The 16986-nt window shown below is 36.8% G+C and overlaps 3 long non-coding RNA genes across 4 annotated transcripts in view; 2 read left to right on the top strand and 1 right to left on the bottom strand.

Annotated features, from left to right (window-relative positions):
- Positions 1–14045, bottom strand: part of LOC140002719 (uncharacterized) — a 43920-nt gene extending 29875 nt beyond the window's left edge. Inside the window, exon 1 of the long non-coding RNA XR_011809989.1 lies at positions 13853–14045. This is a non-coding gene — a long non-coding RNA (uncharacterized lncRNA). The remainder of the gene's footprint in view (positions 1–13852) is intronic.
- LOC140002557 (uncharacterized) lies at positions 352–809 on the top strand. The gene is made up of 2 exons (XR_011809391.1): positions 352–481; positions 677–809. It is a non-coding gene; the product is annotated as an uncharacterized lncRNA (long non-coding RNA).
- On the top strand, positions 2513–9337 carry LOC110352926 (uncharacterized). Of its 2 annotated transcripts, none has more exons than XR_002402710.3 (4): positions 2513–2806; positions 4314–4414; positions 5905–6236; positions 8477–9337. It is a non-coding gene; the product is annotated as an uncharacterized lncRNA (long non-coding RNA). The 2 variants fall into 2 exon arrangements; XR_002402709.3 differs by having other exon boundaries at positions 4322–4414.
- Positions 14046–16986: the final 2941 nt, after the last annotated feature.

Here is a 16986-nt window from a genome sequence, read left to right on the forward strand (position 1 = left end):
AAAGCTGTTTTAGAAGGGTGGGCGTGAAAGGTGAGGAAGGTGTCTGGAGGTGTCTTTCTCATCATTTCAATGTATCTTGAACACGGAAAGTGAATTCTTTCTTTTGTATATTAAGATTGGTTTTCACTATATGTATTTTTATTTTGCAAAGCATAAGAGGCTTGGATAAGTGGAAGTGTGCTAGAACACTGCTGTTTGACTTAACCAGACATTTACATAAGCCCTAGTCAAGTACCCACTTCTCTCTAACTTTGTCTCACAAAAAACAGAACAAGCATATTGCTTGTCAAAGGTCACTCTAAGCAAGAATGTCTGACATTTTTGTTCTAAAATGCATTTTTTTTACATTTCAGCAGGAAAATAAGAAATAATTGATGAATAAGAAAGAAAATTCCCCTCAGCAAAGAGAAGATCCATGGTGAATTGCTGAAACTGTTAGTGGGCTAAATAGTTTTGGCACAACCCCATGGTAGAATTGGAGGTAAAACAGTTTTCTTTTATTTCACAGGGAAAAAAATTAAGCAGTCACCATAGTTTCCTTTCAAAACGTTTGCAGTTTATCAAAAATGATCCTTTGCAAATGAATAAAGGTTCTCTCATAATGTGAGCTTTCATTCCTGTCTCCTTTTTCCTCAAACTATTTTATGACTTTTTTTTTTTTTTTTTTTTTCTGCAGAGGGAAGGCAGAGAGAAAACAGAAGAGGGAGAGAGGCTGAACATACTTTTTTCAAATTTGTTTTCAAATTAAAAAAAAAATAATTGATTTGGATTTGAGATTTTTTTATTAAAAAGGAATATTTGGAGAAAAATATATGGAAGATTTCATTTTTCATTGACAAAAAAAAAAAAAAAAAAAAAGGAATTAAATATTCCAAGGAGCTGCTATAGCAGGTAAATGTCTGGGAACCACTGTTCATAAGAAGACTCTGAAAAGTTGATGCTTTCCAAGTACAAGACCTTCATCACCAAGACCAGGCATCTGGGCTGTACCACTTTGTTACCTTTGGCACTGTTGATTCAGAGTATTAGACTACTGGGAATATTTGACTTTTATGTTAGGCTGTCTTCGGCATGCAGCTTTGGTGCAGTTGCCTATTTGGACAGCGAGGAGTTTGCATCTCCATAAGAACAATTCACCCAAGCTGGATGCATACTGCAGTTAGTGCAAGTACTGCACATTGAAGGACAGAATTAAGCAGAGTAACAGGGAAACTTAAAGTTGTATTTCAGAGCAATTGTAGAAAGTCACAGAGGTGTGAGTTGTGTGTAAGGTACAAAATAAAACACAAGTTTAAAAAGAATATTCCAATTGTACCTGTGTGAGGAATTATTTTCTTGGCATTATCACACTAAGAACAGAGTTTTGTAATAAAGTAATATTTTGAAATAAAGTCCCCATTTTGTTTCCGCAACATCATAACTCTGATTTTATGACATTTATGTGAATAGCATCATTTTTGCTTCCTAAAGATTTCTGGAGACAGAACACAAAAATTAATAACAGCCTTTCTCAGGGCCAATAGCTTTCTCTATGCAGCCCTCATGGCTTTAGTTTCCCAGGGACTTTCTCTAGAAAGAGCTAAGGACCTGTTTACTTTTGCCTCCTTTCTTGTCCACATGCTTACTTCAGCAGAGAGTTAGTGTGAAAGCATACCATCCCAAACTGGTAGCATTTTTCCCCCATCTACATCTTTGCACAAATACAAATGGCTGAATATGAGTGGAAGGTAAATGAGCACTTTGAAGAAAGGAGCGCAGAAAACTGCTACCAAATTTGACCGAACAGTGTTTTACACCGAACTGGCAGTATCTCTGTGAGATAGCGTGGCATCTTGCCTGAATATTTATGGGCAGCTAACAAACAGTTGAACACTCAGTTGTCCTCAGTGAAGACTGAATAGGTTGCCCTGATACTGAAAAGAAGCAGCATAAAGCTTACTTCTGTTTAGTCTACTGAAAGGCAGATACAAGGGGACAAGATATACCTTACTAGTACAGGATTGCTCACATGCCAAGACACTGCTGTTTCATAGAGAGTCCTTTATATCAACATTTAATTCTCAATAAACTAAGTTGGGACAGACAATGTTGAATATACTCAATAACATCTAGCTTGCAAAAGCCAAACAATCACAACAGAACATCACAACATAGCAGGATGTGGCAAACATGAACAAGGCATATCAAAAAGAACTGATGATATATAAGTACTTTTTTCACCCTACAGATTGCCAAAAGGAGTTATTTAGCTGTTTTCCTAGAAACAGCTGCATCTAACCTGAGCCACAGGTTCTGCAAACAGCTGCATCAAAATGGACTGTTAAAAATGCCCTACCACTACTAAAGCATAGCACATCATAAAGGAGGGAACCTGGATTATCCTAGTGAAGCCTTAAACAATATTTTGAGAATACTATATTTGTAGGCACACTCTACATTGAGATACAGCTGCTGTTTGAAAATTTATGTGACTAAAGATGGATGAAAGATCAACTGGCCACACCTGTGAAAGCTTAACCAGAGTGAAGGGAGGAATTGGTCAGTGTGGAATTGAGGTATTAGGTGGTAATAGAGTTTATAGCAGTAAGAGATTGGGGGTAATTTAAGGAAGATATCTTAGTTCAAATGGACTGCATTTGAATAACCATAGGTAGTGGGAGCTCTAGTGTTGTGTAGCAAATCAGCTCTAGGTTCAGGGTTAGTCACTGAATGTCTTACTAGTTGCATAGTAATACTTCTAACATGTGTCTGCTCCAGAAACTGCCATGTTGCATACCTTACGGGAAATGTGGAGTCTTTTGCAGAGGTAAATAGTTTCATTCTCCTGTAGGGAATAGAAAATTACTTTTCTATATTTAGTACTTGCCCCCCATGTCTCCCTCAGCTCCCCCCTTCATCCAGCCCTCACTGTGGCTGAAAGATTAAGCCTGTGAGTCTTTTATGAGTTCATAAAAAAATTAAAAATGACAATAAGATCTAGATGGCTCCGGTTATATGTCTTATGAGCTGTTATTTCTTAGGTGAAGACCTCTGTTCTTTGTAGTTAGTACCCTCAGAGAAATAAGTCATTCCTTCCTGCTCTCAGCTGCACATACCTATGTTCTTTGCAGAAGAGACTAAGAGTAGCTGAGATGTGCTCTGGCAGTTCAGAAACAGAGTTTGACAGAAGCCTGCATAGCACCTGCTTGCTTTATCAGCTCCTCCCTACAGTGCACATGATATTCATTCACGCATTAAAAAGTGAAGTGCAATATTCTGCTGCCTGGTCTTTTTAGACTGCAGTGTCTTTATTCAACTCTCAGACATTGCTGGAATGTGCCAAGCAATGAAATTTCAGTCTTTGAAATGTAGTTATTTGGAGAATTTTTCCTCTTTAGCAAGTTTATCTTATAATAATATTTAGTAATGTCCTATTTAGTATTGTTCCCAGTTTACTTCTATCAGACTTCATTATGAATGCCATGTTGCATCTTAACTCTACTGCCTCTGAAATTCATGTCAATGCCAATATGTGGATATTCTAAATACCAGAATGCATAAGAATCAATTCAGCCAGCACTCCTCTTCTTTCTCCGAATTCGTTGTGTCACCTCCACCTCCAGTGGCCTGTCTTGAAGAGCCCCTAGGTAATTCTTGAATGCATGGCACTGCTGCCCCCAGGCTCCCTGCAATGCAGTTGTGCAAAGTACCCGTTCTTTTGTGTATGTGTGAGAATATTTGTAAGCCAAGCAAGAAGAAAACGCCTGATATTTTCATGAGTGTATAAACATCTGATCCAGAAGGAAGGTTCAGATTTTCCACCTCGTCTTTTTAAAGTGGAAATTTTCAGCTCTGGGCTAAATAGTTATTTTGTTGTGAACCTGCTGCAGGCAGTAATTAGGGGTGGGGGAGCCTTAAAGTCCAGACTTGGGTGAGTATTGTAAAAGGCTGGACTTTACGCTGAAATTTGAATTGTTTTCTGCATGTTAACACAGAACAGCACTGTGACCCTTTGCACTGCCAAAACCCATAAATCCTACAAGGTATTTTTATTCCTGCCTACCTACTTCTCAGCCTGCTAATGTTGCAGTGGCTTATATAGATCTTCTTTCATATAGACAGAAAATAAATGCAGAAAATGTTAAAAAGGGCTTAATGCCTTGCCAGCTATACCCTTCACAATTTTAAATGTTTGTGTAAATAATGGCAGCCATAAATAGGGACACTAAAAAGGAAATAGAATTAGGGTAGGTTACCACAGTCCCAAAGGAGAAAGGTTTTGGGAGGCTTTCATACCTAGATAAAAATCCAGCAACCTTCTCACAATTTTTGAGGTCTACAGATGGTGACAGATGTATGACAGCCAGTGACAGTTGCCTCTGATGAGTTCACAGATCCAACATATCAAGGAAGGGTAAAAAGCAGAAGAAGGAAGGTATGCACTTCCTATTACTTTAGGTATCTCTTATAAAAAATGAAAATATTCCTGTCTCTGTGTTGATTTTCTGAATTCTTTAGGCCCCAATCCCAAGTCAAGACTTTTTAAATACCTTCATGATTTGAATCTTTCTTCATCACAGAAGATGAAGCTACAATAATTACTGATTAGCTTACTCTGTTTATCACCAGTGTTTCCCTCAGTCCAGAAAAAAGAAGTGACTGAGAAGATGATTTCCATTCCCTTCCTCACTTGGACCATCAGTTTTGTTTGTAGCATGTTGAAAGGGAATTTTTAATTTATTTGAGAGAAATTAAAGACCCTGCTTTTTTATAATCCTGATCAAAATAATAATTAACAACTACATGCTTAATGGTAATTAGAAAAGCCATTTAAGGTCTAATGGAGGTTAACAGTTTTTACAGTTTTTATTTTGCTTTGTTTTTATTAATGATTCTAATTTATTCTTCATTTAAATGGTAGCCATTTTTAAGTAGCCTGCTGTTGAAATGGACTTGTAGTAATAAAAAAAAATGGACATGAAATCTTTGGGAAACTTTCATGTATAAATCTATGCTTGTGCTATACAGTTATTCTGGTTATTAATTTATCATATCAGAGGTTTAAAATCTCCAGATGAATTAAGAAAATGTCCCAAGTTATATAATTTCTTCAGCAAGATCTTCTCTCCAATACTTTGTTTACAAATGCAGATGCCATGACAACTTGCAGTATATTTGTTCTAACATTTGAAAGTATGTTGAACTTTTAAAGCTAGCTCACAAAACATTTAGCCAAATTAATTTCTCTAAAAAGTAGTTTGGGAATTATGAAGAAGAGTTCTACAGCTTATACTGGAGGATGTTTACGGACAAGCAGCTACAAGGAACAATTCTTATAAAGAAGCTTCAAGGCAGTTACCACCAATACTATGAGTATATAGTATATGAGTATATGAGTTTATATAAACCATATGGTTTTTATAAACCATAAAAAAATACCAATTAGAGATTCATACTTAAAATGTGGAGCCAAACTTTTATGCAGCTTACCTGAGTCAGAAAAATCTCTAATATTTTCTCTCCACCTACAAAAGTATAATTCAACAGAAAAAAAATAGTGTGTTCCTATTCATACTGTTAGAAATGTAATTCATATTTATTGCATTTATTTATATGATAGTTAGTTTTAAAGAACAATATCATTACACTGGCACAAAAAGCCAAATCTTCAACTGTTGTAAATAATTCCATTGGATTTCAGTGAGTTCCCCTGATTTATGCTAGACTGTAGTGTTTTTCAGACATTCATTAACATTACTGACACTTGTAGAAGCATGAGACAATTCTGTAATGCTCATTGCAATGATTTTAGAACAAAAAAAATAGGACTATTAGAAGTAATGTAAAGGATTTTTTTTATTATTTATTTTATTTTTTTGAGTTACCAATGAGCTATTCTAATAATTCTCATGTGCTTACATGCAGGTTATCAACATGAGGACTGGACATCCTACAATTTTCCAAAATTGTGGCTTGAACAGCACAGCATGGAAAGCAAGTGAAGTGACTGTGCTATAGTCATATATACGTGTATTTTTATTTGATAGTCAAGTTCACCATATGAAGATGAATTAGGAAGAGCTGCAAACAACACAGAGGACACTGACATACTATGAGATAATGAGGAAAGCCTTGGAGCAGTATGGTGACTTCCCTGACCTCATGAGGTCCTTTCAGCCATACTTCCCTTGGATTTGATGAATACGTGGACAGTTGGTATAGAGAAAGGGAAGAAAACAGCTTGAAGGATTTAGTTTGTAAGTATGCAAGCATGGGTGGGAAAAACTGAAGGGATGCAAGACACAGACTCCTGATGGCTCTTGAACAGGAGACATTTATTGCCCTTTTTCACTACTACATATACTTTCCCCGTAGCTCCACGTCTTGTCCACACACCCAAATCTGTCATAACAATTGGTTAGAGACCCTCAGACATGCACTTTGAGCCAGCAATTGGCCTTTGCCCAAAGCTCATCTTTAACACTGTAGCAAATTTTCTTTATCTCAACCTTGCTCAAGTTTTTCTTTCTACTGCTTATTTCCTCATTATCTCTAAGTCAGGGACGTGTGAAACAGCATGGAGCCACCTGCAAATTCCTTTCCCACAAAAAACAATATGAAACAATATGTGTAAGAAATGGAAAAGAGGTCAGAGTAGCAGGACTGAGAAAGCTTGACAACCTCAAAAGTCAGAGCTGAGTTAAAGAAAAAAGGAATATACCATTTGAGTTTGCAAGGTTAAAATACAGGAGAATACCATTCTGAGAACAGTAGAATACCTCCTTCTCCCCTGCCAACAGCTTCCTTCCTCTTCACTGGTGTAATGGGACCTTTCCCTCCATACATTTGTCTCCTCAGCTGCTGTTAGTATGGCCATTATGCAACTAGGAGCAATCTGCCCCATCCATGCTAGTAACCACGTGTCCTAACCCTGCTAGTACATGAAAATACATTGAGTTTCTTTTCCCTCTTAAGTCCATCAAAGTTGGAAGCCTATCCATCTGTATAAGACTTTCTTACTGTTGGGAAGAAAAAATGGCTTTTGAGTTACTTATAATAAAATCAAAATAATTGCTATTCATTTTATGCCTGCATATGCTATTCATTGTGCCCATGAATAAAAAACATTCTAAATCAGCTGGATCTCTCAGTGTCCAGCAAGAATTTAAGCATTAATCCTAAGGTTATTTTATATTGGATAAAACTGGGACAAAACCTAACCAAACCAAAACCAAGCAACCAAACAAAAAGAAATATATTTACTTACCTAGAGCCAGCAGGATGACTAGCTGTGTTGGACATAATTTCCATTTTCCCTCTCTAACCACAAGTTCACATGACTGACATGTTCCTTGTACGTGACATAATAAGGACTATCGTGAAATCTTGTTTACTTTTAGAGGGTAATGTGTGATATCATGGCAATGACAAGCATGAATGAAATGCCAACATTTGGCACTCCTTGGTGAGCAGTGAAAACATTATCAGTGAGAGGTGTCCAGCAGCGTTAAAGAGGAACCGAATCAGGACAAGTTCATGTCTGAGTCAACATCAACTTGATAGAATTGCTGCTTTTGGCAGTTAATGTTGACAATTAGTACAGTGCCCTTATTGTATGTGTGAGGGACTTGAGTTCCTTTAGTGGACACAGAGTATAAAAGCCAAGGAAACAGCTGCTGGGCACATAAATGTCTCATTAGAAAGATATGTATTTAGAAAGATAGATTTGTGTTGCTGGCCTTAATTCCTTGCCTTAAGTGTCTTCTTTCTGATGGTCAGACATAGCAGTGCAACTGAATAAAGGGAAGCATTTTTGACTGGCTAGTGTACATCAGGTCCCATACACATACTGACTGCATTCACGTTACTTGTCACTTGATACAGTTATGAGATCTGAATGATTTTCAGTCACTTCAGTGAAGGCTGTATTTGAAACCTGGTCCCAAAGCCGCAAGGCAAGTGTATTACATACCTGTCAACTAACAAGACTTGCCAAAATGAATCTACTCATATGAACACATGATCATTATTGCTGTTCACACTGTGAAACACTATACACTGTGACAAAAGTAAAAAGCAAGAGGATTATTATGCTAGACAGTCACTTACTAAATATATTTATTGTGGATAAATGAATACTCCTTTTATAACAAAAATGTAAGCTTTTGATAAATTTCTAATATTAAAAAATATGATATGGCCAATTTAGTAAAACTTGACCTTTTCCTCTTGTAAAGAATAAGAAAATATTTACATTTCTTGGATGAACAAAACCTTTGTGCTTAAGACTACTAAATATTCCACACAGCAAGCACAAGTAGAAGCAAATACAGCTAACAATTGGAGGACTCAGGGCATTTTTTTTTTTTTTACTTTCTTAAAAAAAATAAAATACTTAATAATTCATCATATGTAAGTTATAAACTACTTACTAATTAGCAAAACCCTACCATTGTCACACCAGGGGAATGTATAATGTACTGCTTGTATTTTCTAGGTTTGTGTGAGAAGGATGGATCAGTGAGTTGGTGAAGTTGACAAGAAGTTCACTGAAAAAAATAATTGAATCAGCTCCTTGAAATGGAATTTGGAAATGTACTTTCTTATATGAAACTCCCACAGGAGAGAAGAGAATCTAAGGGTATAGAAGAAGATTTAGAAGTTAGTTTCACTGTCAGGTCTAGAAAATTGACTGTCTTCCAGATGTCTTCAGTGACCAAGGACTAAAGAGATGTCAGATTCCTGCTAGCCATGTAAGAGCTTATGAAATAGAGATGAATGTGGCTCTTGCACAATGTTAGTTGATCACCATTCCATCAATTTCACTATGAGCAGAAAAAATGCAAAATGCTTCAGAACACGTCAGACAAAATATTAACCTTTGTGTTTTAAGATCCATACTGCAAACTAACCCTATAGTAGGCACAATTACTTTATCTTCAAAGTACTAATTGACTTCCTGCTATTTCCTTGTACATATTTTATTAATTTGAAGATATTTTCCCTCCCTCAACCACAAAAACTTTATTGAAAATGAATGTTACAACTCATTAAATCTGCTAGACTTCTTTAGTGTAACATCTAGATATTAGTAGCATTTCTCTTTCTTCAAGAATAAAGTAAAAAGAAATCTAGTCATTATTATTGACAAAGATTATAAATAGCTTGGAACAGTCTTGTTTGAATTGCATCTAGCATGAATGGCAACTTCAAAAACATGTACTACTGAATATCTTCAAGAGAAGCCAATGGTTTCTTTGTTAGAATATCAAGTGAATAGCTTAGAAGATAGAATTTACACAGCTTATAAACATAATAAAGTTTTGTGCATATGCAAAAGCTGGAGTGATTTTTGAGTAACTAGTTAAGGATGTAATACAAAATATATAATAAATTAATACTGTTGATCATATCAGTGTTTTGTATTCCCTTTGATGGTAAGAGAAAACCAGCAACTATTCTGATTCAACTCTCTTCTTTAAAAAGAAGGTTGTCTATTTCATGATCACTGATCAACCAAAGCTATCTCAGCCTCCATACTCTTCTCCAATGTTTCCTAGAATATGCTGGCTTCTTCGTGTGAGAAGTAGAATGAACTGGTGAATAATTATCTCATCCTTGTTCTGTCTGGTCTTTCTGTAGTTCTCAACATCATGGGACCCAAATGATTTTTAAAGAAAATTTTCATTGAGTTTAGGCCTTCTTCTAATATAATTAGATGATTAATTTCCAAGTAGTTAGTTGTTGCTGAAATCTTTCCAGTTCACTCAACTGTGTTGTCTAATTTTTATGTTAAGCTAATCAAAGGTGCTGACAAACACACCAGACAGGGAGCTATCAAGGTTAAACAACTAATAGTCCTTCATTTTATTTTATGTAAGACTTGGATTTTAGTGTCATACCTTTCCATATCATCAAGTGATATAAGTATTTGGATAAAGAAGTGATTATAACACCATTGGAGAACATAGAATGGGAACCTTGTTCATCTGTTTAGGCTCTGTAGTGATGGTAATGAGATATAAGCTGTAACCTTCTTATCTCACATCATGCTGAAACTATAAAAGGCAACAACAACAACAACCAACCAAACAAACAAACAAATAAATGGAAAAAGTCAAGCACATGCACACAAAAAGACCCAACAGAGTTAGAACCTTACAGTCCAGAATTTAATTTGTCATGGGTGTGTATAAATTAGTTAATTAATTATTTGCCTCAGCTACAGAAATTTTTTTCACTCACTGTATTAGACTGTTACATTGCCTGTGTGAGAGGATGTTACTCTGGGTCCAAAACACTATCAAAATATCTTTTTAAAAGCTTTTTATTAAAAAACAACCAACCAAACACACAAAACCACCTCAACCCCAATTCAAAACCGTTCAGTGTTTATTATAGTGTGTTCAAATCTCCTTAAAGAGTTGACTAAATGTAATTTTACTTTTGCTTATCATATAGAAAAAAAGGGCAGCTGACTGACAAGACCCCTTTCTTACTTATTAAAATTGATGAAAAACATATCTATATAGTACAGATGAGCAAAAGCCCCCACAAATTTTAAGATACTGATTTATTATATACAAATAGATGACTGATTACTGTTGTCATAAGAGATCTGTACACTGATCCAAACTAATGAGTATGTAAAGAAGATTCCCATTGTATCTTCCAGAGGTGAAATACCAGTTTGTTTTTAGGGCTGCGGCTGGTGGGAGAGGAGGGGAATGGGGTTACAATTAGCTGTTGTTTACCATTGATTTTTTTTTTTCTCTTAATCTTTATAAATATCTCAGAGACTTCTTTTTGTCCATTTGCATTTGCACCTCTGAATAACTATATTTAGTATTAGTGAATTTTGTGTTAAAATAGATTTAAAGCTTTTATAAATAAACATCTCTAAAACTTCAAAATCTCAGCATCTATACATTGCATTAGACAGGTCTGTGAAGGGGGAGAGAGAAATAGTATAACTAATAAATGATTTAAGAATGTGAAATGATTTTAAATTGCTCCAGTCAACAAGGAAAGCAGGCATTTTTCCCAGCGTATCTATCACATAAGTATTGTAGATTTCTCTTACTTCTACCAGCAGCTTCTTTTAGTCAGCCTGCTATCAATATATTGCTTTTGTTTGTGACACAATAGGCTTTCCACTGTAATTTAGCAGGTTTTACTGCCAAAGAGAAATCCTATGTGTTCTTTCTCTCTCCATATATACACAATCACTATGAGGAAGGCTTTTACTTATTGTTTTTGTTGTTGTCATTTTTGTTCTGTTTTGTTTTAATTTCACATTTACTAATAATATGCTTTTCAGAAAATGCAGGTGCTTTTACAACATCATACAAGTGGTGTGTTTTGAAGGAGCAATACGTAGCTTGTTGCCCTTTGATGTAAATTTGTGAAGAAGATAGATTATAGCATCAAGACGTTTCTCTGTGCATAATAAACCACTGAGGACAAAGTTCATGGCTGAGAATTGTGTAGGATACAAGTGACTACCTTCACGACAATCAATTATTAGGATGATTATATTGTGTCTGAAGAATATGATGCTAATGACTAGCTAACACTTAGAAGAGACACTCTTGACTTGAAAACCAATGACAGTTAAATGCAGCAAGGGGAAAGGCCTATATGTTGAGCTAGCAGCTCTCTAGTGTTGATAATAAATAATTAAAAATAACAATCTTTATGTGTGGCTTGACAGTATACATATCCTTTAAGTATATTCTGCTTTGTAAGGAACTTCGCACAATGACAGCCTAAGAAAGGTATACTAGTGCATCCCACACAAAAAAAAACTGCACAGGAAAGCAGGGAGTTAAACACCCTTGCTGTTGGGAGGGCCTAAGCAGGATTAGCTATGTACTTATTGCTAACCTTCTACTCCCCTGTATTCCAAACAAATAAATAATTGAAACCCATTACCTCTTTTAGGGGTTTGCTCACATGCTTTCTATATTCACATCAAAGCAGAGATCAGTGTCAAAGAGGCAGCCACATTTAGCTGAGTCTCTCAGAGACTACTGATTAATTAGTTTTGCATTTTGGAAGTGAATCCAAAGATGTTGTAAATAGTGTTTGTTTTTGCTATTGCCAAAACTTGTTTAGGAGAGCTCTGGAGGGTGACGGTGATGTACTCAAGATGGTTGTAAAAGAAAAGGGCAATCAGTTCAGGTGTGCATGTGCCAACATTCCCCCCGCCCTCCCCCCTCCCCCCCCTCTTAGGTTTCTGCATGATTTTTAAGAGGACTGCCTAAATGAAATGCACACTGGTATCAATAGAAGGGAAAGGATGGGGTGGAAATGGAAGTCCCAACATTTCCCTTTACCAACCCAGTGTAAAATGGAAGTTACACCAAGACTGACAATTCAGTTCTTAAAGAAAAAATGAAATACTGCCTTAGATAAGGGAGATGTAGGGGCTGCAAATTCTGTTTAAAATGTTGCCTTTCAAAAAGTTATTAGGGCTCGTTTTTTGTGTGACTCTTTTTTTTTAAAGTTTTTATTTTTAACTGAAGTGTGGTGATATGATGTATGGGGGGTACTCAGTTATGGCAAATATTGCCTACAAAACTGTGTTCATACTGTTATTTGCCTTTCTGTCTCTGTCTATATCAACTCCACATGCTGCTCTGGTGGCCTGCTTTGTACTTAATATAACTTGTCAAAACACATCTATCAGATATATGAAAAGGCAAACCTGGGTGGCCAGACTAGTCCAAGCCTGGCGTGGATTGCATTTTACCAAGACCACAGAAATCTCTTCTCCTCCATGAGATTAAGATGAAAAGCAGAGTTCATTGTTGTGCAACCAGATTTTAAAATAATTACACATACGCTAGTACATTAGTAGGCCATTTGTGTTTATTTGAATCCCACATACTGTACTTTTATGTGGATTTTAAGTGATTTTTAAAGCTGTCAGTACAGAAAAAAAATAATAAAAGTAATGTTACCACTTGTTTTAGGTTGCCTTATTATTATTACATTTTTTTTTTTTTTTTCCAATCCCTTCCTTTATTTGCTTCATGCTGAGCTGCTACCATCCCAGTACCTTATCTCTGTCCAGGAAAGGTGGGGTATGTGGTTCCCTTTGGCTATTGACAGACATCTGTCTCTCCTTTGAACCATGACCAATGCCACCAGAATACCTTACATCTATGATATGCTCAGTATTCACTCTCTAATTGCCTGGGAGCTCGTGCTATGTGATACAGAATGGAACATAATTTTCAATACGGAGTGGAACTCACTTGTTGATCCAGTGATATCTCCTTCAGCTCTCACATGTATATTGCTCTGCAACATGTAAATATGCTTGATTGTTGCTCCAGCAAATTAACTGATTTTATAGATTTTCCTTCAAATGTCAATACTAAAATATTTGTAGGGAAATTAAGAGTTGCAAAAACATTAAAACCCTGCACCACATAAAGCTCCATTTGCAGCATGTTTATGCTTACCTTCCCAGTGCACAGGTGGAACAAACTGTTTCAAACATGACTTTCTGAAGAAAATTTTGCTAGGATTTCTCAAAGGAGTCCCAAATCCTATTGAATTTATGGGCTGAAAATCACTTCCTCTCCAACCAAGGTATGCAATCATTCTATAAAATTGTTGCAGCCTGGGATCTCCTCAGAAGTGCAAAATGTGCAAAAGAATGACCATGAAAATATATTAACATTTTTATCCTGTTTGAGCAGCTATTACACTTGCATTCAAAGAAATGCCTGAAGCACAACTATTCCAGCACAGCTAGAATCCTTACAGTCTTAGCTTTCCGCAGTGTTTATAGGTTACTTCTCAGTCTGCAGAGTGAAAATCATTGAAAAACACAAGTTTCTTTAAGAAAGATAACCCTTACCTGCCAGGTAGATATATACTGAGTTTCTAGCTGCTGGAGGGAGAGGGGTCTCCAGGAGCAATGCAGTATCCATCAGTGCTTCAGAATAGCTCCACATTCTCTTGGCTCACTGGGTGGCTTCAAGTTGGTTGTGAAGTTAGGGATTATCATTGAGTGCTCTGTAGTTGTGTAAGGGGGGAGAAGAAAGGAAATTGGAGGCATCCTGCCAATATCCTTAGTGCTTATATGCTAACCCCACTGGAGGACAGCAACGTGAGTGAACTGCTTAGGAATGGCTTGCTGGATGTCATTACAGTAACACCACAAACAGGAAAACTGACACAGAGAGGTAACATTTTTAAGCTTAGTGGAGACATAATAAAGTGGAGTTGTGTTGGCTGTGCTGGCACTGAGAGAGTCAGCAGCAATCATCTTTCTTCTAATAACCAAATGTGCTGAACACGAGCTGGTTATTGCAAACACAATTATTCAGTAATTGGATAAGCTTAAAATATCTTGGATACATCCTTGATCCAAGAGCTGGCAGCTTATTGATTATATCATTGTTTGGCAAAGAGGCCTGCAGGCTGCAGGACTCGTAAGATCCATACCCAGAGCAGACTGCTGGACCTGCTATCACGGAATAGGCTCCAAGTTACTGATTCAACTACATTGTTGGAGAACTGGCACAGAGCCTGCTAGGCGTAGAAACAAAATGCTTTAAAGATCTAAATATTAAAGATCTAAACACTAAACAAGAGCTGTGTAACAGCATTCTTGCAAGGCTTGCCTGCCCAAGACATGTAACAGCACAGGGTGGTGAGGGGAAAGCATTATAGGACAGCGTGGCACACTGGGGCATTGCTGATAGAATTGGTTTTGTCAAAAGTCATCATTAGGTCCAGTTTGATGTTTTAATCAAAACCTCTGCTGAGGAAAAACAAAACAAAACAAAACAAAACAAAAAATAATAATAAAGCCACCACCACCACCAAAATCAAAACAGCCTTAGCTTCTTCTCTGCTTTCCCATTCCAGGGCAAAGAAAACACATTAGAAAAGCGTTAGTCCTAAAGCTCAGGCAAAAACTGAAGTGAGTGTATGCTCGGCAGTCGGTTAAGGAAGCTGACGAAATTTAGTCTTTTTCAGACCAATGTAATACAAAACACTTTTAAGGAAAATTGTAGCTAAAGATGAACAATGATTACATAATTTGAAGGTGCTGGAGAGGGAAGTTGTTATTATGGCTGAATGTGAAATTAGGCAGACCCGAACAGGTGGGTTGAGGTGGCCCTTAAAATCTTACTGGTTTTAGTTAAGCTAAACATATATGTCTAAGTATCTCTGCCAGATATATTTTCCATTTCTGAATAAGGGGAAATATCTTGAGTTCAACAAATATTGAGGGTATCTAACTACAAAAACATATTTTGATACCTAAGGCAGTTGACAAGATTTTAAGTCCCACCTGTACATGAACCTCAAAGGATTAAACGAATGGGCTTAATTTGGATAAAAATTCAAATGCCTAAGCAAAGTTTATCCAACATAGACAGTACTACCTTAGTGTCTTTCATATGCCTTTATTTACTCTAGGCTCAGGTCTCAATTATGTTGTGTGAACAAAGGAAATGGATCTCCTTGCCATGCAAGGAATTGTCATCAATGTGAGTAAAGTTGGCAGTATCAAGATTTTAGCACAATGGGTGAAAACCAGTAATAACACAACTTTATCTGACTACTTTAAGTCATCCAGGCCTATCAAGCAGTAGCTTCAGCAAGGGTTTCTAAGCTTTAATCATTGTCGACCAGGCTATAGTCTCTAACTTACTGAAACAGCTGATCTTCCCCTGAGTGACATGTCTGGTTGCATTTGTGGTACCTGACCTACATTGCAGTACTTTCCTTGGTACCATCTCATCATCTGATGTCCCATGAAAGTACTCAGAATTGGAACTCACTCCCAATAAAGGATGATAGTTAAATGAAAATAAAAACACATTTGACAGCCCACAACAAAGGCAAATCTCAATGGCTTTTGCATGTGTTTGCCTGCTGAATCAGACAGTAGTTCCTGTCCCCACAGTGCGGCTGGATGATGGATCACCAAAATGACAAAAAATCAGGATAGTACTTTGCACTGTATTCTTTCTTCTCTCTGAAATCTTGGTAAAATCAGGCATGCTAATTAATCCTCTGTTTCCCTGAGGTTTACTGTTAGACCCGTTTAACAGGTGGGTAAACCAATGCACAAAAGTGTTGTGACTTGCCTTCTCTGAACTCTACACCCACTTTGGGTCAAGATGCTCCAGCACTCCAGGCTTTATTTAGAACAACCCCATCATTTCTTTAATGGTAGGCAATTTCCCTTCCTTTAGGATGAATCTTACATCCTCCCTATTTGCAATTTAAATATCATGGAAGATGAATGAGTCAATGGTAAAACTCCCATTGAGTTTAAGGAGTGTAAGGACATGAAATTTATTTCTGAAGAGCCTGTGTGCTTGAAAGCATTTGTTTTTCTTTCCCTCCCCCCGGCCCACAATGTTATTAACCAGTTGAATAACAAGTACTGCCTCTCCCTGCAGACTTGTGCCTTTGAGCTCAGTGTATTCAGGTTTTCACCCACTTAGCACAAGACCACATCATAGTTGGAACGGAAAGGTAGCTGCCATGTTTATACAATAATTTCCAGTTTTAATTGTGAGTACTGTCTTGGACACTTAAACTTTCCTAACCAGGGGATTCGTATTGCAGTATGAAAGAACATTCCTGTGAAGGTAAGATTTCTAAACTTCCACTTGCATCTGACATGGTAATAACTATGACCCCCAAATTATGTCTGCTGATTGCAACCCCATAGCACATACCAGTAGACATTACCCTAAGCTTTCTCAGCTTTACAGATTTTCCTATATTGAGTCCACTCTCTTAATCAGGAGATAACACAGTAGTTTCTGCCCACAGTCTGTGAGCTGCTATCAGTGGCACACATGATTTCAAAAGCCATATTCCAGCGGCTTTCTCACCAGTCTCAAGTGTATGGGGAAAAGTCTCATCCCCTTAATCAAACAAATTAGGAAGGTAGATTTTTTCCACTTGGTGCCAATATACTAAGGACATTGGCACTTCCATTCTACTTCTGTTATCTTTTTG

The sequence above is a fragment of the Anas platyrhynchos genome, chromosome 5 (assembly GCF_047663525.1).
Source record: "Anas platyrhynchos isolate ZD024472 breed Pekin duck chromosome 5, IASCAAS_PekinDuck_T2T, whole genome shotgun sequence".
Lineage (NCBI taxonomy): Eukaryota > Metazoa > Chordata > Aves > Anseriformes > Anatidae > Anas > Anas platyrhynchos.